Here is a 22194-nt window from a genome sequence, read left to right as displayed (position 1 = left end):
CCTCCTGCTGGGAGCAATGCCACCAGGATGCTGTTGTAGGGTGAGTTTAGCGCTGGGCTAATGTTTATGTGTGCGCACTAGGTCCGTGTAGCAGAGCAGGTCTCCAGTCGTCCTGGTTAATCCTTGCCACTAGATAAAGGCCTAGCTCTGTCAAGCCTGTGTGGTGGTTGATGTGCAATGGTCACCACATGTTAAAAAAATCCACGCACAGACATCTTCCAACCCCTCAATTGGAGTTCAGGACTGGAACATCGAGTCCTTCATTGAAACATCTGTTGAACTGATGTGGAAGCAAGTCATCCTCGTTCAAGTGACCACCTAGGATGATGATGGGCTAATGTTAATTACTCCCCAGCGGCAATTTTTCAGTCCTGCCAGCGCCGCCATTTTTGGCAGCCATTAACACCCGTCAGCGATGGCACTGGCAGCTTTTGTGGCATTCACGAATTTCTAGGCCCCAAAATCTTAACATTGGAATTACTGAAGTATATCCTATTTGAGTGACCAGTGACTTCATTGTCAAGATTCAAGGTGACATTCATTTGTTTGTTTGGATCAGAGGCAGATAGATATCAATAATTATGGAAAGATTATTGGGTCTATTTTCCTCCTCACCCCCCCACCTGCCAGACAAGACACACCTGAAGAGTGATCAGCCTGACCTGATCTAAAGTGGCTTTATTTGTGGGTTCAGATCATTTAACTCAGGCCTGACTTATTCCAGGCCTAGGCATATCTCACCTGAAAGAAAGAAAGACCTGAATTTATATAGCACCTTTCACGGCATCAGGATGTCCCAAAGCGCTTTACAATCAATGAAGTATTTTTGAAGTTAAAACAGAAAATGCTGGAAATACTCAGCAGGTTAGGCAGCATCTGAACGTTTTGGGTCAATGACCTTTTGTTAGAACATCGATCTGAAACATTAGCTCTTGTTTCTCTCGCCACAGGTGCTGCCCGACCTGCTGAATATTTCCAGCATTTTCTGTTTTTATGTCAGATTTTCAGCACCTGCTGTATTTTGTTTTTGTATAAGTACTTTTGAAGTAGTCACTGTTGCAATGTAGGAACTTTTCTGATCATTACAGCTCTCTAATATTTTTTGTTTTTATTTGAGATTTTGATCATTCCCAGTTAATCTTTTGGTCTCTCTTTGAACAGCTACCAATTGATATCGTCCTCAAGCTTCACAAATGTTTTGTACACATATGCATTTATATTTTTTTCAATGTAATTCGGTTAAGTGACAGCATTTACAAGATATGATAATCCACCAAAGTTGTTACGAGATCAGATTTCCTGAAATTTAAAAGAACCACACCAGAAAAAAATGACTATATTTGACATATTAAGAAAGGTTTACTGCAGGAATTTGGCGGAGGGGCTGAGTTCTTGGAACAGTCAGGTATAATCTGCTTCACAAAGCTGCCAATTTCTACTCTGGGCAACAGATAAAACCACAGCATAATCCTTCACTAAACATCTCCCTTTCTCTAAAAAAAAACACAATCCAACAATCACGGGGCTGATAATATGGTCCAGGTGCAGTGCTGCATAGACTGCTTGCTGCCCCTTGGGGGCTGTGTAAGTTGGCACGCACATGATCCAGCCTCGTCTGATAGCATGAAGACAGCTTATTGAAATATTTTCCTGGTGCACCCGATGTATAGATCAGAAAATGCTTGGAGGCATGATGTGTGCTGGGCTGCCTGTTGCTTATGAGGTGCCAGCAGCTTTTCCCGAGGGGGAGGGCGGGTGATGGCAGTGGGAGGGAGAAGGATAGAAGGGGTAGGGGAAGGGCAAGAAAACATTAGCCAAATGCTCCAACCACGTTATGGGTAGGCCTCTGCATTTAAAGAAAAAGTCAGGCTTTAAAGAGCCATGTCAAAATAACGTGGGGATCTGGTGCCTGCCATTGCATGATTGGCCCCTATAACTATTTTCTTTAAATTAACCTGGTTTATACCTTTCATTGTACATGTGTTGATGTATAAAGCATAGTTACAATCTAAAAAAAGTTTCTTGTACGCCAGTTCAATCCTCTCTCTTACAATTCCTTAAAGCACTGACTCATGTCGGGATCCAATGTCATGGGCACCAGCCACCCTCAAGTGCTTCATCCAATCAGCGATTCTGTATGAGTGAGCTGGGACAGTGGGTGTCAGCATGCTTCTTGACTATGGGAGATCATCATCATCATCATAGGTAGTCCTTCGGAATCGAGGAAGACTTGCTTCCACTCCCAAAGTGAGTTCTTTGATGGCTGAACAGTCCGATACGAGAGCCACAGACCCTGTTACAGGTGGGACAGACATTCGTCGAGGGAAGGGGTGGGTGGGGCTGGTTTGCCGCGTGCTCCTTCCACTGCCTGCGCTTGACCTCTTCACGCTCTTTGCGTTAAGACTCGCAGAGCTCAACGCCCTCTCGGATGCACTTCCTCCACTTAGGGCGGTCTTCGGCCAGGGTCTCCCAGGTGTCAGTGGTGATGTCACACTTTACCAGGGAGGCTTTGAGGTTGTCCTTATAATGTTTCCGCTGCCCATCTTTGGCTCGTTTACCATGAAGGAGCTCCGCATAAAGCATTTGCTTAGGGAGTCTCGTATCTCATGAGAACTATGTGGCCTGCCCAGCGAAGCTGATCAAGTGTGGTCAGTGCTTCAATACAGGGACATCCCCAGTATTGAAGCACTGACTATGGGAGATATCAGGCATTTGGCTGATGTCAATCCAAAGTCATATGTTCAAAGCAAGGGTCACTGAAAACCAACCAAGAACAGAAATTTTGGCATATTTTCCCCCTTGCTAGTCTGGGAATACTGATGCCAACTCTAACATATTCTCTATCATAAGAAATAGGAGCAGGAGTAGGCCATTTGGCCCCTCAACCCAACTCCGATTGTCATCCAAGGTGCAGTTTGGAGATATAGGGCTAGATTCTTATCTAAATGATCACTTGTTTAGGGGTGGATTTTGGGTGCTAAATGTAGCAAAGTGGCTTTTAGAGAGTAACATCTCAAATCCCATTAAAAAACTGCACCGGAATTATTCTCCAAAACAATACACCAGTTCCTTTAAAGCCTGGGGGGAAGCCCTATCCACTACTTGTCCCAACTTTCACCACAAACCTGCCCATAGCAATTACTGCTACTATATAAGTGGCAGTCGGAGCTGCAGTAACGGCTGCATTCCTGAGGCGGATACCACACTGAGGAGGCCATTTTATGTGCTGCTACTGCAGGTTGATATTCCTTTGCCTATATATCAATCTCCATATCATAACTAAACATCTATCTCTATCCTGTGCTGCTACCATTCTCTGCACCATTGAAAAGAAACTCTCTTTGGACACAGGTCAAATAAAATGCAACCAATTTATTTCCCAATTTTGTGCCATGTATATGAGATGTTCCTGTTTCTTGGCCTAGTAATTCCTCTTTATGCTTGTGTATTTTATGTGCCTTTTTAGACTTAACCAGTGACTCTTAATGACTTCCTAGTGGAAGATATGTGTGCTGGCTGACTGCTGGGGCTCTGTGGAATCGAGGTGGCTTTTTATCTTCTTGAGCTGGCTTCACACATGACCCAGCAACTGCTTCAGACATGCCTGCCGTGTAGGGTTGCCAACTCTCCAGGGTTGTCCTGGAGTCTCTAGGAATTAAACATTAATCACAGGACACTGCTGCGGGCAACCCTGGACAAAAGTCATAGGGTGTTAAAAAAAAATTGCGTTTTGGCTTCATTTTCTTTAAAACACTTTCATTGGTCAGTTCTAACAATATTGGAGATGGGGGTGAGGGGGGGAAGGCTGTTTGACTGACAGTCAAGAATCATCACATTGGGTAACAAAGGTTCTGTTCGCTTTCCAATTGGCATGGGAAAACTGTGAGGATGGACGTGTCGGACGACCAATGGTGGGAGTGGGAGGAGGTCATGTGATGAAACCTCCAGGAATGCGTCCAAACAGAATTGGTAACCATACTGCCGTGGTGGCTGGCTCAAACTTCTTGTTCAGAGGAGACTACATCAGCTGGATGTGATGCTGTCTTGTGGGACAGCAGCCTCAACCGTGCCTATTGTAGCCACGTCCCTCAGCATAACAGCTGATTGCAAGGGAGAAGACCCGAGGGCAGAAGTGAAGCATGTGAAGCCCTGAGTCAAACTTGTCTCGCCAGCAAACTGAAGTCAGTCCTTAGTTGGTGATATACTGGATGTCACATAGTGCCTGTGAGAGAGTTAGTATGTTTTATAATGCAACCCAAGGCCTCTATAGCAGCAGTCTAAGTATTGGCCAGAGATACTTCAAAGGAGCTCAGAAACTTTGCAAAAGCAAAATACTGCGGATGCTGGAATCTGTAATAAAAACAGAAAATGCTGGAAATCTCAGCATCTGAGGAGAGGAAGCAGAGTTAACGTTTCGGGTCAATGACACTTCATCAGAACTGGAGAGTGTTTGGAAAGAACGGATTCTGAACAAGCACTGAAAGGAGGAGGGGAAGAAAGACCAAAAGGGAAGGTCTGTGATAGGTTGGAAGACAGGAGATATTAGAGAGACAAAAGGAATGATGGCCCAAATTCAAATGGTAATGCCAGGAGTTGGAAAAACATTAGTCAAGATAGGGTGTGAATGGTGGGATTATGACCAACTGCCATTGGAGACAAGGAGAAAACAAGAAAGAAAGAAACGGGCTCTGAGGGCAGGGTGGGGGGAGGGGTGGGGGAAGAAAAGGGAGCCAGTTACACTCTGAAATTGTTGAACTCAATGTTGAGTCCAGAAGGCTGTAAAGTGCCTAAATGAAAGATGAGATGCTGTTCCTTGAGCGGAGAGGTCAGAGTGGGAATGGAGTGGAGAAGTAAAGTGACAGGCGACTGGATGTTCAGGGTCACACTTGCGGATTGAAGGGAGGTGCTCTGCAAAGCGGTCACCCAATCTATGCTTGGTCTCCCCAATGTAGAGGAGACCACATCATGAGCAGTGAATACAGTATACTAAATTGAAAGAAGTACAAGTAAATCGCTGTTTCACCTGGAAGGAGTAGTTAGGGCTCTGGATAGTGAGAAGGGAGGAGGTAAAAGGATAGGTGTTGCATTTCCTGCGCTTGCACGGAAAGGTGCCGTGGGAAGGGGTGCTGGGGGTGACTGCGGAATGGACTAGGGTGTCGAGAGGGAGCAGCCCCTGCGGAATGCTGAGAGGGCAGGGGAGGGGAAGATGTGATTGGTGGTGGGATCACGCTGGAGGTGGCAGAAATGGCGGAGGATGATCCGTTGAACGTGGAGGCTGGTGGGGTGGATGGTGAGGACAAGGGTAACCCTATCATGGTTCTGAGAGGGAGGGGATGGGGTGAGAGCAGAGGTGCCACTTGGGGATCCCCTGCAGATGATCCTGGAATTGGGCTGCACTCCATGGCAGACCACAATTCTTAGGAAGCTTTCTATATATTGACAAGGATGCAACTAGTGAACTCTTCCCCATTCCGAGCTGCACGCTGCAGTGTTTTGTACTGTCTCATTTGCTTCCAGTAAACAATCATGTTCAGGCACCAATCTTTTGTAAGCAATTCCTGAAAGGTCTGCATAGCTGAAGAAGGAAGCAAGTTTGTTCAGTGTCCAGCGGGCTTGCACTCCTTCATTGCCACCTTCACTTGCTCCTTCTCGAGCATGCATGGTGACTAACTTATTGCTCCTCCTCCAACTCAGGATGGATGTAGCTGTGCTGGTACCTGTGACTGGTGAAGTGAGTGATGCAGGGTGCTGTGAGTTGCTACTGCCATCTATCATATTGAGATTGCTAGCCTACAAGAACAGCAAAGGACCATATTTTGCAATGCTATAAAATGTAATTTCTGTTTTTGAAATGTTTTTTATTCATTCACGGGCTGCGCATGTCGCCGGCAAGGCCAGCATATATTGTCAATCTTTAATTGCCCTCGAAAAGATGGTGGTGAGCACCTTGGTGGTGCCTTGCTAGGCCATTTCAGAGGGAGTCACAAATAAGTCAGACCGGCTAAGGGTGTCAGAGTTCCTTCCCTAAAGGACGTTAGTGAACCAGATGGGTTTTTACGACAATCATTTTTACAAGATGCTGGGTCTGTTTTCTTTGGAACAGAGGAGGCTGAGGGGAGACCTGATTGAGGTGTATAAAATTATGAGGGGCCTGGATAGAGTGGATAGGAAGGACCTATGTCCCTTCGCAGAGGAGTCAACAACCAGGGGGGATAGATTTAAAGTAACTGGGGGAGCTATAGAGGAGATGTGAGGGGAAATTTATTCACCCAGAGGGCGGTGGGGGTCTGGAACTCACTGCCTGAAAGGGTGGTAGAGGCAGACACCCTCACCACATTTAAAAAATACTTGGATGTGCACTTAAAGTGCTGTAACCTTCAGGGCTACAGACCAAGAGCTGGAAAGTGGGATTAGGCTGGATAGCTCTTGGTCGGCCGGTGCGGACAAGATGGGCCGAAATGGTTTCCTTCCATGCTGTAAATTTCTATGATTCTATGAGTTTCACGGTTACCGTTACTGATACTAACTCTTTAATTCACGGGCTGCGGATTTGAACTCCTGTCTCCGGATCATTAGTCTAGGCTTCTGGATTACTAGTCCAGTTATATAACCATTATGCTACTGTACCCCATAGCTACCGTGCCGTAGAGTGCTTTATCTTCAGTTCAATAAACTATTAGGAGGGCCCCTTTCCTTATACAGCCTGCACTGTAAGCTCTGCTTCCAATGACAGCAGATGTTACATTTGCAACACAACATTTTACAATATAGTTTTCTTATAGCCCAGCGGGAGAAGATATAACAAGAGAAGGATGATATAACCCTCAGATGAGGGGAAGCACCCAGCTTCACCTTCTCCCACTACTTCTATGGTTTTGTTGCCAATAATATCCAAAGGGCTTCCTCAAAGCTAGCCTTCATTTTCCAGTGATTGTTTTATTCCACTTAATATTCAAGATCATTTATTTTTTACCTTTTACACAGGGCTTTATTTGTCCAACTAATTCATATACTCTCAATATCCTTGGTCCCTCGTGGTGGCTATAAAGAAGCCTTTTGCTATAAATTGCATGGACGCTATTACATTATAATGTGTCCTTTTGATTACATTCGGCACAGTGCAATGTATCTACTAATGACCTTGGGACAAAAATATACGCAATCAGAGCAAAGAAAACCTGTTATTCATTAACAAACATAGTGGTAATACAAAGTGACAGTGAATATATTTTATTTAAGCAAACAGGCCCGATGACAGTACTTACAATTCCAAGTGGATTTGATCGAGATAGAATTCACACAGCTTTCGTGGCTCTCGCTGATGTTAAATTAGCCAAGGCTTGAACTGCATCCAATAGAAGCACAGAGGCAATTCATTGTATTTACTACACAATCTTCATCTGGTGTCCTTATGGAAAAGAACTCAGTGCAAAGAATTTGGACCTAAGTTTAATATTGTTACATGACGCAATCTTAAATTGTGCACTGTTTAAATGTTCATCGAGATGAGCAGTTTGGATTTGATTAGTCACATTTATATTTTTAACTGAAGAATTACATATTTGCCCTCATTGAACTGATTTTTAAAATACTCATGTTCATTTAAAAATAATATTAAAAGTATGTCAGTTTTGTCAATGCTGCAGCATAGTTCATTGGTAGCCTGCTCTACCGAAGGTTGCTGATGTGTCACTACATTTGCCCTGTGTCAAGGCATGTGCAGCAAAGTAAGGTCCCCTCAAAGGTGAACAGCAAACAAAGGCCTCCTGAAAGATGGGCAGCAATATCTTGTAAGGTCAGCTCATTTGGAAGCAAGCGTGGCCAGTGCCTAAAGTAGCAATGGTCCCAGTAGCACTCTGCCAGCACCCATATATGTTGACATTTCTGTTGATACTATGACAATAAATGAAGACTATACTTTTGCTAATTTAAGTAGCATCCAACGATTTCTTGTTTCAGTTTTAATAATACAACTGATTTCTTTTATGTGTGAGCAAGAGTTTACTTTTCCCTCAGTGTGTATTGGTGCTAATGGTAACAAGAATAACAACTTGTATTTATAACGCGCCTTTAACATAGTAAAACATCCCAAGAAGCTTCTCAGGAGTCTTATAAGTCAAAAGATTTGACACCGAGCCACATAAAGAGAAATTAGGGCAGATGACCAAAAGCTTGTCAAAGACGATTTAGGTTTAAGGAGTGTCTTAAAGGAGCAACAAGAGGTAGAGAGGCAGAGAGGTTTCGGGAGGGAATTCCAGAGCTTGGGGCCTAGGCAACAGAAGACATGGCCAAAATAGTTGTGCAATTATAATCAGGGATGCTCAAGAGGGCAGAATGGCAGTGATATTTAGTGCAATTTCATGGGCCACAATAGTAAAAAATCTTTTAATTCATGGCATAAATGAATTGTAGGATTCTCTGAAGAATATTTAAATATTCATTTAAGTAGACTTCAACTTTGATTTTGCACCCATTGTGGAAATTTGTGCTGGAGTATCAATAATAACAACTTTTATTTATATAGCGCTTTTAATGTAGTAAGACATCCCAAGGTGCTTCACAGCAGTGTTACAAGACAAAACAGCTAATTTGACACCAAACCACATAAGAAGAAATTAGGACAGATGTAGAGTCTTAAAGGAGGAAAGAGAGGCGGAGAGATTTAGGGAGGAAGTTCCAGAGCTTAGATCCCAAGCAGCTGAAGGCACGGCCACCGACGGTTGAGCAGTTATAATCAAGGATGTTCAAGAGGGCAGAATTTGAGGAGCGCAGACATCTCATGGGGTTGTGAGGCTGAAAAAGATTACAGAGATAGGGAGGCGCGAGACCATGGAGGGATTTGTAAACAAGGATGAGAATTTTGAAATCAAGGCATTGCTTAACCGGGAGCCAATGTAGACCAGTGAGCACAGGGATGATGGGTGATCGGGACTTGGTGCGAGTTAGGACGCTGGCTGCTGAGTTTTGGATGACCTCAAGTTTACATAGTGTAGAATGTGGGAGGCCAGCCAGGATTGCATTCGAGCAGTCACGTCTCAAGGTAACAAAGGCATGGATGAGGGTTTCAGTAGCAGAAGAGCTGAGGCCGGGGCGAAGGCGGGCAATGTTACGGAGGTGGGAAAAGGTGATTTTAGTTATGCCGCGGATATGTGGCTGGAAACTCATTTCAGGGTCAAATATGACGCCTAAGTTGCGAACAGTCTGGTTTAGCCTCAGATAGATGCTAGGGAGAGGGATGGTGTCAGTGGCTAGGGAATGCAGTTCGTGGCGGCCACCAAAGACAATGGGCCCGAAATTGGTCAATACCGATGGTCCGCCCATTTCTCGGCGGTATGTTGTTTCGTACCGCCGGCATACCGCCGAGACCAAAGAAAGCAAAATTGGTGAATTATGTCAGTGGTCTGTATCGGGTGGTATGCATCTTAATAGTCGATCAAGATCGACTCTCTGCTCAATGGGTGGTGCGGCACGGAACTGCGCATGCTCAATTTTTTTTTTCTGATTTATTTTTTCACAAGCGTTTTACCCGCAATTTCGGGGGTCAGGAGTCACCCACGCATGCACAGTGAGTTAAGGAGAGAGAAAGAGAGAGAATGAGAAGGTGCAGCAAGGTAGTCGAAGGCCAGTGAGTTTGAAAATAGATAACACAGTGGAAAAAAATTGGTAGCAATAATAATTATTCAGTTTCAACACAGGAACAGATATTTAAGAAGGGAAAATTAATATCCAGACAAAAATGATGCCAATGTTAAAGAAAACATTCAAGCGCAGGAATATCGAGAAGGAGGGGAGGTTGAGGGCGCCTGCCTTCGATGAAACGGTGTTACCTGCCCTGGAGCCGCTTAGAGATATCGAGATCCGTGCCTGGTTGGGGTTAGCAACCGTGCCATCACCGGCATTGAAGCTGACCCACTCACAAGATGGTAAGTTGAATAAAATGCAGTTTGTGTTGTGGTCCAATTAGATAGATAAGAATGGAGTGCAGTCCCACTCAGCTGGACCATGGTGGAAAGGTGCTGGAGGAGCATGGAGTGGTCAACAGCTGCAGGCAGGTCCAGAAGGACGAGGAGTGATAGTTTACCTTTGTCACAGTCATAAAGGATGTCATTTGTGACTTTGATGAGAGCAGTTTCGGAACTGCGGCAAGGGTGGAAATCAGATTAAAGGGATTCAAACATGGAGTTCCAGTAAAGATGGTCACGGATTTGGGAGGCGACAACACATTCAAGGACTTTGGAGAGGAAGGGGAGATTGGAGATGGGGCGGTAGCTAGCAAGCACAGTGGGGTCAAGGGTTGTTTTTTTGAGAAGAGTGATGACTGCAGATTTGAAGGAGAGGGGGCAGTACCTGAGGAGAGGGAACCGTTAACAATGTCGACTAACATGGGAGCCAAAAAAGGAAGTTGGGTGGTCAGTAGTTTAGTGGGAATAGGGTCAAGGGAGCAGGAAGTGGGTCTCATGGATAAGATGAACATGGAGAGGTCAAGAGAGGAGATCAGTGAGAAAAAAACTAGAGAAAGATGTGAGTTTAGGGCTAGGCAGTGGGGAGCCTCAGAGCAAGTTTGGTCTCGTGGGCTAGGGGAAGGAAGGGAACTCGCAGAAGCAGCTGTTTGAATGGTCTTAATTTTTGAGACAAAGAAGTCCATGAGCTCCTCAAACTTGTTGTTGGAGGTGAATGTGGTGGAGACAGAGGAGGGATGTTTAAAAAGGCAGTTAGCCGTAGAGAATAGTCGCCGGGTGTTATCTTTGCATTCCAGAATGATCCTGGAATAGGAAGCAGTTTTTGCAGACAAGAGTAGGACCCGATAATGTGTTATGTGCCAGATCTGGCGGTGAATGGCTAAACCAGTTGTCTGCCACATCCGTTCAAGTCTGCGTCCCTTGGACTTGAGGGAGCGAAGATGAGGGCCGTACCATGGGGAACGGTCAGGGTGAGAGAGAGTAATGGTTTTAATAGGGACTAGGCATCAAAGGTGATGGTGAGGGTGTGGTTGAGCAGATCGGTGGCTGCAAAAATGTCATTGTGAAAGGAGGGCCAAAGGCTGGCAGTTGTAAGAGAGTTTGGAGATAGTTTTTTCCAGGGGCGGATGCAGAAGGAAGTAAGGTTGTATTGGGGGACGGGGGATGTGGGTCGAGAGCAAAACAAGGAAATGGTCAGAGATGGCCTTATCTTTAATTGATGTGGTAGGAATAGCGAGGCCACGAGAGATGGCAAGGTTAACGGGGTGGCCGTGAATATGGGTTGAGGAATTCACATGGAGGCAAAGATCAAGGGAGGACATAGAAGCATAGAAAATAGGTGCAGGGGTAGACCATTCGGCCCTTCGAGCCTGCACCACCATTCAATAAGATCATGGCTGATCATTCACCTCAGTACCCCTTTCCTGCTTTCTCTCCATACCTCTTGATTCCTTTAGCCGTAAGGGCCATATCTAACTCCCTCTTAAATATATCCAATGAACTGGCATCAACAACTCTCTGCGGCAGGGAATTCCACAGGTTAACAACTCTCTGGGTGAAGAAGTTTCTCCTCATCTCAATCCTAAATGGCTTACCCCTTATCCTTAAACTATGTCCCCTGGTTATGGACTTTTCCAACATCGGGAACATTCTTCCTGCATCTAACCTGTCCAGTCCCGTCAAAATTTTATATGTTTCTATGAGATCCCCTCCCCTTCTAAACTCCAGTGAATATAGGCCCAGTCGATCCAATCTCTCCTCATATGTCAGTCCTGCCATCCCGGGAATCAGTCTAGTGAACTTTCGCTGCACTCCCTCAATAGCAAGAACGCCCTTCCTCAGATTAGGAGACCAAAACTGAACACAATATTCCAGGTGAGGCCTCACTAAGGGCTTATACAACTGCAGTAAGACCTCCCTGCTTCTATACTCAAATCCCCTAGCTATGAAGGCCAACATACTATTTGCCTTCTTCACCGCCTGCTGAACCTGCATGCCAACTTTCAATGACTGATGTACCATGACACCCAAGTTTCGCTGCACCTTTCCTTTTCCTAATCTGCCGCCATTCAGATAATGTTCTGCCTTAGTGTTTTTGCCACCAAAGTGGATAACCGCACATTTATTCACATTATACTGCATCTCCACCAAAGTGGATAACCTCACATTTATCCACATTATACTGCATCTCGGGGGGTAGTGAACTCAGAGGAGAGAGAGCATGATGAATTGAGATGGAGGTTGAAATCACTGAGGATGAGAAGTCGCTCGGTGCAGAGGCTGAGGGAGGAAAGCAGTGAGAAATGGCATCACTCAGTAACCATAGTTAAAGTGGGTTATTCTCCTTCCAAAATGATCAAACTCAATTATGTTAAATTTTCAAATGCGACCCATGGTCCTGGCTACCAGGCTCCATGCCAAGAGCAGAGCCTTGCTAAATTAGCCATATCTCTCTGGAGTAGCAATATCATCAGTAGCACCTGGCACAGACTATACACCACTAAATGTTATTTTGCTTTTTGGAGGGTGGAGAAGGAGGAGGAGAATGGATTTTGTATTCACATTTGTATCAAGATAAAAGATACAACTATTGGAAATTACGAGGCATTTTCCGCATTGCCCTTCAGCACCAACATAAAGAATGCTCAATCAGGCAGAATAGGAGTTAGGTGTAAAGTAAAGCTCTCTCTACACTGCCCCACTTCCCCTACCGGTATGTTCCTAGGCGAGGCGGAACTCTGGACAAGAGACTGCAAATGGGGCTGAACCAAGTTGGAACCATTTTCTCGTGGAGGGAAATCATGGGCAGATCTTCTACCTCTATCCCTGAGAATTCTGTCCTTTACGATCATAAAAAGATCTGAACAGAACTCATGCCAGCTGGTGTGAGGCCCCAGATAAGGTCCGAGAGCTTGCCAGAAGTGACATAATCAATCCTAGAGGGTATCAATTGCTTTACTGTACTAGAGTTATGGCTCCCATTGGTGCCAAAAGATCACTTGGAGCTGCTTTTTCTTAGGTATGGTATGGGCCTCTGAGTGCCACTAGTGGAGTGGCTAAGTGCTGCTCAACCTTCCTGCTAGTGGATTGGGGCATGTGCCACTGATGCAACCTTAGATGTCACTGATGTGCCAACCCCTAATATGTTAATGACCCTACCCCTGGCATTCTGGATTCTACGGTCCTCATGTATAATTACAGATGATTTTCACTGTAGGAATTCATGTAGTAGCTGGCACAGCTCCACTGTTGGCTCCTTAGTGAAGGACACGCTTGTCATGCAGAGCTTCATACTGAGATCTTCATAAGATATGCTTGGTCTGTTAATACATGAGGTGGAGGATGATAATAGCTCACAGGGCGCTGCCTCACTCTCCATCCCTCCATCCTCAATGGAATGTCCGTTGGGAATCCTACACCTGTGACAGAGTCTGTGACTCTCGTATTGGACTGGTCAGCCACCTAAGAACTCATGTTAAGAGTGGAAGCAAGTCTTCCTCGATTCTGAGGGACTGCCTATGATGATGATGATGACTCAGGAGCAAAGCTATCTTGATGGTATCACAGGTCCTCTAGCTGTCAGAGGTGAAGCCATCTGAATCTAGATGCAAGGCAAGTAGAAAATGATTTAAGAGCTCTTTTGTATCTCCTGCAACCTCCCTACAAAGTTTTTGTTTGGGCTGCAAGCTCCAAAATGAGCACCAGGCTCAGTTGCCACATCTGTGAACTCATTGTTAGAAGCACAGTTGGTTCACTGCTGTCCTTCAGGGAAGGGAACCTGCCCTCCCTGAACTGGTCTGGCATACATGTAGCTACAGTTCCACACAACGTGGTTAACTCTTAATGCTTTCCGGGCAAGCAAGGATTGGTAACACATACTGCCTTGCTAGTATCTCCCACATCTCAAGTACAAATCATTTAAAAACAAACCTTTGGTGCAATCGGAGCACAAGTCATGGAATTTGAGGACTCCTTCAATGTCCCTTCAATGTCAATCTCCCTCATTTTAACACATACTAAATGACTCCCAGTAGCATTGATAAGTGCACAAATGTTTGTGATGCAAATTTCAATGTTACCATTACGGGACGGAAAAGGGTTTCGGCCCCAGAATCCACCTCCAAAAATACTGGTACACTCATTTTTAAGCCACCAATTCATCAAAAATGGCAGTAAATTTGTGTTTATAGTTTGTTCAGCCATTCCTCGATGAAAATTGACACTATTCCCATTATCTGTGACTCAAAGCATTTCCTGTATTTCTATTTCACTTTGATCACAGTTTCATCATACCGTGCTTACAACTTAATCTTCACTTTTGGATTAAAAATAAACAGACTTTAGCACAATGATATCAGAATCGTTTTCAACTTCAAGGATCTCAAATCTGACGGCTTTGTATAAATTTCTATAGTCATTTGAAGTGTTTGAAAATAAATAACCACTTGTATTTTTAGAATTTTGGGGCATATTGATCATTGAAGCAGCTCCTCAGAACTTCCACTACAGTAAGCTGCCATTTCATGGTTTCAAAGCTTTGCCAATCGCTGGTGATGTGTGAGTGGTGAAGATTTATTAGCTCAAACCTTTTATCATTTTAAGTTTAACTACTTACTTTTATTTCAGTTGACCGTATCGAAAAAGACTGTAAAGGCATATCTGATTGAAGAGCTTATTTTTTTATGAGTAATGACATTAAAAACATTCACTGATTAGGGTGCTGCAGTGGAACAGGCTTTGAAGACTTTACTGGTAAAAGATGCTGACTATTCAACAAAGATGACTTAGATCTTAAAATCACTGCATGGTTTTCAACCTTTCTTCTGCATGTTCAGTATTTCAATATTCACTGGCAGATCTCCTGTGGCGTCAATCATTGAGTTAGAGGATACACTGATAACAGCAGGAGTATTAGTATTAGTATGACGGAAAGTGTTACAGGAAGTAAAGAAGTGCTATAAGCTATACATTGAATATATAATGGATGTTACCTGCAGAGGTTGAAAATTAACAGGTCCTATATCTCAAGATTAGGAAGCCCGACAGGCTGTTTGTTTTACTTAGGGTAGACTTAGAGAAGATAGGATAGATATAGAGAAGATACTTTTACTTATGGGGACTCCAAAACAAGGGGCCATAAATATAAGATAGTCACTAATAAATCCATTAGGGAATTCAGGAGCATTGCCTGTTTCTGTATCGTATATCCTATGTAAAAATGTCTTTACCCAGAGAGTAAAGGCTTCTTCGGCAGCACCTCCCAAACCAGTGACTTCTACCACCTAGAAGGACAAGGGTAGTAAGCGCATGGAAACACCATCACCTGCAAGCTCCTCTCCAAGTTACAAATATATCGCCGTTCCTTCATCGTTGTTGGGTCAAAATCCTGGAACTCCCTCCCTAACAGCACCATGAGAGTACATTCCCAATCTCCTCAAAGCACTTAGGGATGGGCAATAAATGCTGACCTTGGCAGCGATGCCCACATCCCATGAACGAATAAAAAAAAAGAATGTGAAACTCACTACCACAGTAGTTGAGGCGTATAGCATGGATGCATTTGATATAATCATAGAAATTTACAGCACGGAAGGAGTCCATTTGAGAGGGGATCTCATAGAAACATGTCAAATTCTGACAGGATTGGACAGGTTAGATGCAGGAAGAATGTTCCTGATGATGGGGTAGTCCAGAACCGGGGGTCACAGTCTAAGGATAAGGGGTAAGCCATTTAGGACTGAGATGAGAAAATTCTTCACTCAGAGAATTGTGAACCTGTGGAATTCTCTAACACAGAACGTTATTAAGGCCAGCTCGTTAGATATATTCAAAAGGGAGTTAGATGTGGCCCTTCCGGCTAAAGGGATCAAGGGGTATGGAGAGAAAGCAGGAATGGGGTACTGAAGTTGCATGATCAGCCATGATCATATTGAATGGTGGTGCAGGCTCGAAGGGCTGAATGGCCTACTCCAGCACCTAATTTTTATGTTTCTCTTTTGGCCTATCATGTCCACGCCAGCTATCCCAAAGAGCTATCCAGCCTAATCCCACTTTCCAGTTCTTGGTCCGTAGCCCTGTAGGTTATGGCACTTCAAGTGCACATCCAAGTACTTTTTAAATGTGGTGAGGATTTCTGCTTCTACCACCCTTTCAGGCAGTGAGTTCCAGACCACCACCACCCTCTGAGTGAAAGAAATTCCCCATTAAACCTCCTACCAATTATTTTACATCTATACTCCCTGGTTGTTGACCCCTCTGCTAATGGAAATAGGTCCTTCCTATCCAGTCTATCTAGGCCCCTCATAATGTTATACACCTCAATAAGGTCTCCCCTCAGCCTCCTCTGTTCCAATGAAAACAAACCCAGCCTATCCAATCTTTCCTGATAGCTAAAATTCTCCAGTCCAGGCAACATCCTCGTAAATCTCCCATGTACCCTCTCTAGTGCAATCACATATTTCCTGTAATGTGGTGACCAGAACTGCACGCAGTACTCTAGCTGTGGCCTAACTAGTGTTTTGTACAGTTCAAGCATAACCTCCCTTCTCTTGTATTTTATACCTCGGCAAATAAAGGCAAGTATTCCATATGCCTTCTTATCTACCTGGCATGTTACCTTCAGGGATCTGTGGACCTGCACTTCCAGGTCCCTTTGTTCCTCTGCACTTCTCAGTGTCCTACCATTTAATGTGTATTCCCTTGCCTTGTTAGCCCTCCCCAAATGCATTATCTCACAGTTCTCCAGATTGAATTCCATTTGCCACTGTTCTGCCCACGTGTTCATTGATAACTTCCTGCAGTCTACAGCTTTCTTCTTCATTATTAACTACAAAGCCAATTGTTGTATTGTTGTATTTAAAGGGAAGCTGGATAAACACATGAGGTAGAAAGGAATAGAGCTTATGCTTACAGAGTTAGGTGAAGAAGGGTGGGAGGAGGCTCATGTGGGCATGGACCATTTGGGCTGAATGGCCTGTTTCTGTGCTGTACATTCCATGTAATACTTATGTAATACTCTTCTACTCTCTGCTTGGTAGAGGTTTGCTAATATCAGCTACGGTTATATCATGTGGATGTTGTTGCTACATTTAGATGCACAGCAGCCACAGGAAGCAGCATGAACTCACTCAAACATGATTGCATGAGTTGGGCTATTAACAATTCTTCATATTTTGATCTTCCTCACCTGACTCTTGATAGAAATGGAACTGTGGCCATCCTCAGCCCTTCAGATAGTTATTCATCGTGTGTGAGCCTAGATAGATAAGGGGTGAAATTGGCCAATGTCAGTGGCGCAAAATGGGATCATAGAGAAGTGACAGCCCATTTTACAGCATGCCCAATTTCTTTTCCATTGGCTTCAATTAAAAAGAAAATCATGCGTGGTGTAAATCGGGCTGCCAATTTAGCACTACTGCTGTTGACCAATTTCACCCCCCTATAGTTTTGTAGACGAGGGCCAATTCCCTGATCAGGGCGTAAATGACACTGAGAGGTTGGCACACTTGCACTTCTGTGCCGGAAGGGTAAGGATTCGGCAAGTTCAGTTCTTTAACGTCATTATAATGTGTTCCTTGGCACTATTTCAGCATGTACAGAGAGCACCAAGGCAGCAGGGAATCTGGAGCGCAGCAGCTCCTGAAGGGTTGCTGCTCCTTCATGGCTGACTGCAATAGAGGATGGCTCTACACTAAGGACCAAGTGTCAGAACTGGCCCCTTCAACAAGGAAATTGGATATGCGATTGGAGAAGGTGCAGAAGAGGAAGGCCACAATTTTGGGAGTGAGGGATCCTCTACCCCGAGGCAATGTGAAGCAGGTATGGATGGAAGGGGCTAACAGCGTTAATGGAGTCTCCCACATCCATAGATCATAGTGCTGCCATCTTGGAGTGGAGCTTCAATCCACAACCTTTTGACTGAGAGGTGAGACTGCTACCAATTGAGCCAAGCTGAAGCAGTGACCCCTAGTCTATATGAGTCAGTGCTCCATCACTCTGTCCTTTTATCTGTAACGTCACTGGGGGAGTGGGGGAGAAACGTCTCCCCCTCCTGCTATGCGGACTACCACATTTGATGTGGGGGTAATTTGACGAGGAACCAGCACTATTTTTTAAAATTTCTAACACTTCTGTTTCAAAATAGCAGTGAAAATCAAAAACAATTTTTCTTCCTGTAGGACCTCTTCATACAGCCCAATGCAGATTCTATTGTGGCGACAGAAACGACAAGATACTGATGAAAACAAAAGCAAAATACTGCAGATGCTGGAAGTCTGAAATAAAAGCAAAAAATGCTGGAAATACTCAGCAGGTCACGCACCATCTGTGGAGAGAGAAACAGAGTTAACGCTTCAGGTAGAAAAAGTTAGTATAGCTTTTAACCAAGTGCAGAGGCAGGGAAAGAGTTGAGGGAGGAAAGAACAAAAGGGAAGGTCTGTGATAGGGTGGAAGGCAGGTGAGATTAAATGACAAAAGGGATGATGATCCAAGGCAAAAGGAGATGGTAATGGGGCAAGTAAAGAAACCAAAGATGGGTGTAGAGGAGGTTTAAATGGAGATATCAGAATCATCAGCAACAGCTGCCATCTGAAAAAATGGGGCAGAGGTTATGATCTAAAATTGCTGAACTCAATGTTGAGTCCGGAAGTCTGTAAAGTGCCTAATTGAGGTGCTGTTCCTCGAGCTTATGTTGAGCTTCATTGAAACAGTGTAGGAGGCCGAGGACAGAGAGGTCAGAGTGGGAGTGGAGCGGAGAATTAAAATGGCAGGTGACTGGAAGCTCAGGCCTGCGACTGAATGGAACTGTTCTGCCAAGTGGTCATCCAATCCCCAATGTAGAGAATAAAATGATTGAGATCCATTTATAACACCTATACTGGCTCAGTGGATACATGCACTGCGTATTAATCTACTGAGCCACATAGACTAAGAATTCAACCCCTATTCCATGTTTTGTTAGCTGATCACAGCTGTGACAGTGCTAGGAGACTACAATTGATGTTCATCCGAACATTGGCTTGGTGATGATGCCCTGCCCTCATGGTTGAACAGCCTGCTAATGCTTACGGCCCGGGCTCACACATGAAGAGTGCCCACTTCGGTGCCAGAGGTTTGCATGGAAATGTATTATTCATTATCTGCAGGACCAAAGGAGAAAAATAATCACTGTTTCATTTGAGTTGACAATCTATTACATATAGGTAAACATCTCCAGTAATGAGGTGGTTCTACCACCGGCCTTCGAGCACCATCAGAGCAGGTTAGGGAGCGGAAGGAGCAGTGTGGCAGCATACCACTCCAGGGAGCAGCACGTGCTGGAGCAGGAGAGCAATGGCAGCGAAGAGGGTGACTGGATTGGACATCACCAAGATCCAGATCGCTGATTGGAGCATGGACAGGAGCGGCGAGGTCGGAGCGAAGGAGCGGCGAGAGATTGTAGAGGGACATGATCGGGGCCCAGGAGAGGCATGAGTTTGGGGCCCAGAAGAGGCAAGGTCCCAGGGGCAGCACAGATCAGCCCACACTGCTAAATGTGTGCGTGCTAGGTCCGTGCAGCAGAGCTGGTCTCCAGTCGTCTTGGGTAATCCTTGCCACTAGACCAAGACCTAGCTCTGTCAAGCCCGTGTGGTGGTGGGTGTGCAACGGCCACCATATGTTAAAAAAAATCCACGCACAGGCATCTTCCACCCTTCAAGATTTAGTTCGGGACCTGGAATATTAGGTCCTTCATTGAAACACCTGTGAACTTTTTGGCGTGGAAGCCATCCTCGATTTGAGGGTCTGCCTATGATGATGATGATAACTCACATACCTTTATCACTTATGATACATATGGACAGGCTATCCTGAGGAGAGATTAATGACACGTCATGACTGGTCATGATATTTCTTGAATAACTGCTCTCTGGTTAGCTCACTGATAAATACACTCCTGTAAATGCCTATTGGAAAAGGCTAAAGTCTACAATGGCATTAAAATAATTCTGCATTTTTACCTTGGAGACCTGCAAATATCTTTGAATATATTTCACAAAGTGTACTTTTGTGGTAAAACCTGTACCCATGATCGTTTGATTAGTTACACTTCTGAATTCAATTCACGCACACGGTAAACCACACAATCGTGTAACGTGTTAACGGAGTTAGGTGTCTCTTCCAGGATTGAAGCGCGGTGTAATAGGTAAATTAAATCCAGTTGAAGAAGTGAAGAAGAGCCTGTTGTACAGTAATCAGTTGGCCAGAAAAGAAAAGGAAAATGAGTGACATGGCAGACTCTTGTCAACCCAGGCTTAAACTGCAGCTGTGCAGTAGGCACTAACAGCTGTGGAGGGCGCATTACATCATCAAACAGGGATTTGAGCTGCTTGGGAAATGTACGGTGATGACAGCTAATACTGCAACATTCTGAGGGATTGTTTTAATTTACACAGCAACGCAGCACCAGATTGCTTAAAGGTAGCACTTTCATTTCTTATGCTGACACTCAAAAATCATTTTTTTAAACATTCTGGGAATACATCAGCATCTGGAAATAGAAAAAAAAGGAGGTTAATTAAATAAAAACAGAAAATGCTGGAAATATTCAGCAGGTCAGACAGCATCTCTCGCGAGGGGAACAGAGTTAACGTTTCAGGTCGATGACCCTTCGCCAGAACGGAAACATTGGTGGGAACATTGCAGTCAGAGGCTTCCTTCAGGTGAATGTCTCCGACTCGAAAAAAATCTACGAAAATACCTGGTGATCCCGGAGGAATGTAGGATTCCAGCCAGAGGCCTCCATTCGATGTGCAATGTACAGGAACATGCCTTCCAGATACGGCCTGGACTACCAATCCCTAAGCAAAATTCTCATTGATAAAAATGGGAGCTCTGTTTTTACGAGCTCCTATTACTATCAATGAGAATATCACCCCAAAACAAGAAATACAGCAAAAAACACCACCTATTTAAAATTAAATATAATTAAATGTTTTTTTGGAAATGTTTTTAATGTGTTTTAATAGGGCTAAAAATAAACTTACCTTAATGGACAGGGCTTTTAATTTAAAAACGACTGATTAAATTTAATTTTTCTATGTTTTAAAACTCTTACGCTGGTAAAAATAAGCTATACGCCTGCTTTTGCCAGGCATAAGAGTTTGAAGGACATTCGTTGGGCAAATAGCCCAATCTCTGCCCTGTAGATGTCCTACCTGCGGGGATGCATTCGATTTATCAAAATAAATTTTGATAGATTGGAAATTGCCGGTTCTCGGCGCATGCACGTCGTGCCCCGAGAACTGACATTTGCGAGGCCTCACCAGGTGCGTGCGCACCTCGTAAGCACCCGGAGAGGCCGCAATTTTCGACCAATTAACTCTTTCTCTCTCCACAGATGCTGCCTGACCTGCTGAATATTTCCAGCATGTTCTGTTTTTATTTCAGATTCCAACATCTGCAGTATTTTGCTTTAGTGTTGGAGGTTAATTAAATGTCCATTGAAAACTCTTTGTCGAAACCTGAACAGTGATTCTGCCTTTCTTTTTTCAGATGCTGATGGACCTGTGGTATATTTCCAGCATTTTGTGTTTTGCTGCACTATGTAAAGTCCGCTGAGGGGATATTTCAAATTTTCTTTAAAAGTTATCTATTTGCATTCATTTGGTTGCTGAACATTATTTTAAGGTCAGTCAAATTGTGAATGCTATTGATTAACTAGAAGAACGGAAGTAATCTTTAAAGGCAGGAATGATAAGTCAGGATTGGATGCACTCATTTCCCTGAGGGGAAATTTTGAGCAAATGTTACTTTGTAATGACATATCTCTTCTCTTTGATCCTGCCTTCAGTTTCTTCCCTGCTAACCCTCCTTAATACTTTGCGATTTCTTTCTACGTGTGAATCAGGGACAGAATGGCTGAGCACTTAGCGAAGTATGAGGTGATCAAAGAGAGTCAGTATGGAATTGTAATGGGCAGGTCATGCCTGACTAATCTTGTTGAATATTGTGAGGAGGTCACTAGCATGGTAAGGGGAAGGTCTATGGATGTTGACTATATGGACTTCCAGAAGGCATTTAATAAGGTTCTGCACAAGATGTTATTAGAAAAAGTATAAGTGCTTGGAATTAGCGGTAACTTGTGGCATGGGTCAGTAATCGGTTGAGAGGTCAGAAAGTTGGTCATTGGTGAGGAGATAGTGGCAAAGGGAATACTCTCTGATTAGCAGGTTGTGACAAGTGTTGCTTCGATTTTAAA

The sequence above is a fragment of the Pristiophorus japonicus genome, chromosome 2, assembly GCF_044704955.1.
Source record: "Pristiophorus japonicus isolate sPriJap1 chromosome 2, sPriJap1.hap1, whole genome shotgun sequence".
Classification (NCBI taxonomy): Eukaryota; Metazoa; Chordata; class Chondrichthyes; family Pristiophoridae; genus Pristiophorus; species Pristiophorus japonicus.
The sequence above is the reverse complement of the archived record's forward strand: the minus strand, read 5'-3'. Positions refer to the sequence as shown.